Here is a 1,993-nt window from a genome sequence, read left to right as displayed (position 1 = left end):
GCCTGTGACGCCATCTGGTCCTGGACGTTTGTCTGTTGGAAGTTTTTAATCCCAGTTTCAATTTCAGTTCTTGTGATTGGTCTGTTGTTCTTTTCTCTTTCATCTTGGTTTAGTCTCAGAAGATTGTACCTTTCCAAGAATTTGTCCATTTCTTCTAGGTTGTCCGTTTTATTGGCATATAGTTGCATACAGTAGTCTCTTATGATCCTTAGTATTTCTGTGATGTCTGTTGCTTCTTCTCCCTTTTCATTTTTAATTTTATTGATTTGAGTCTTCTCTCTTTTTTTCTTGATAAGTATGGCTAAGGGTTTATCAATTTTGTTGATCTTTTCAAACAACCAACTTTTTGTTTCATTGATCTTTTCTATGGTTGTCTTTGTTTCTATTTCATTGATTTCTTCTCTGATCTTTTATGATTTCTTTCCTTCTAGGAACTTTAGGTCTTGTGTGTTCTCTCTTGAGCTGCTTTAGATGTAAAGTTAGCTTGTTTATTTGAGCTTTTTCTTGTTTCCTGAAGTGGGCTTGTATTGCTATAAACTTTGCTATTAGTGTAGCTTTTGCTGCATCCCATAGGTTTTGGAGTGTCATACCTTTGTTGTCATTTGCTTCTAGGTATTTTTTAATCTCCTCTTTGACTGGGAAGGGCACTATGTAATGATCAAGGGATCAATCCAAGAAGAATATATAACAATTTTAAATATCTACACACCCAACATAGGTTCACCATAAGTATAAGGCAACTGCTAACCACCTTAAAAGGACAAATTGACAATAACACAATAATAGTGGGGGACTTTAGCTCCCCACTTACAGCAATGGACAGATCATCCAGACAGAAAATCAATAAGGAAACACAGGCCTTGAATGAAGCATTAGACCAGTTGGACTTAATAGATATTTATAGGACATTCCATCCAAAAGCAACAGAATACACATTCTTCTCAAGTGCGCATTGAACATTCTCTAAGATTGTTCACATCCTGAGCTACAAATCAAACCTCAGTAACTTTAATAAAATTGAAATCATATCAAGCATTTTTTTCCAACCACAACGCTATATGACTGGAAATCAACAACAAGAAAAAAACTGCCATAAACACAAACACTTGGTGACTAAACAGCCTGCTACTAAACAATCAATGGATCACTGAAGAAATCATGCTTAGTAATATAGACATCATATTTGTCAATGGGTAATTTCCTACTTTTAAATTATCTTTGCCTTTACAAGTGAACTCCTTCATTTTTAATATTCTTGTTTCTAATTGTGGCTTTTCCTTTTCTTCTTAGAGAAGCTTCTTTAGTTGTTGATGTTGAACTGGTTTAGAGGTGCTGAATTCTCTTGTCTGTGAAGCTTTTGATCTTTCCATCAAATCTGAGTGAGAGCTTTGCTGGGAAGAGTATTCTTGCTTCTAGGTTCCTCCTCTTCATCACCTCAAATATATTTCGCCACTCCCTTCTGGCTTGTAGAGTTTATGCTGAGAGATCAGCTGTTATCCTTATGTGAATTCCCTCATATGTGATTTGTTGCTTCTCCCCTGTGGCTCTTAATATTTTTTTCTTGAACCTAATTTTTTGTCAGTTTGATTAGTATGTGTCTGGTTGTATTTCCTCTGGGGTTTATTTTATATGCAATTCTCTGTGCTTCTTTCTCTTGAGTGAGTGTTTCCCTTCCCATACTTGAGAAATTTTCAGTTATAATCCCTTCAAATATTTTCTCTGGCCCCTTTTCTCTGTCTTCTCTTTCTGGAACCCCTATGTGAATGTTGGTACATTTAATGTTATCCCTGATATCTCTTAGACTCTCCCCTGTTTTTTTCATTATTTCTTCTTCATTCTTTTCTGTAACAGTGATTTCTACCACTCTGTCTTCCACCTCACTTATTCATTCTTCTATCTCCATTATTGGATCCTTCTGGATGGATTATTTTTCATTTCACCTGTTTCACTATTAATTTTGCTCTTCAAATCCTCTAGCTCTTTTTTTTTTTGC

This window comes from Sus scrofa, chromosome 1 (assembly GCF_054392235.1).
Source record: "Sus scrofa isolate SSC_HxYL_T2T_F1_AM1 chromosome 1, Sscrofa_HxYL_maternal_Yorkshire_Landrace_v2.0, whole genome shotgun sequence".
Taxonomy (NCBI): domain Eukaryota; kingdom Metazoa; phylum Chordata; class Mammalia; order Artiodactyla; family Suidae; genus Sus; species Sus scrofa.
The sequence above is the reverse complement of the archived record's forward strand: the minus strand, read 5'-3'. Positions refer to the sequence as shown.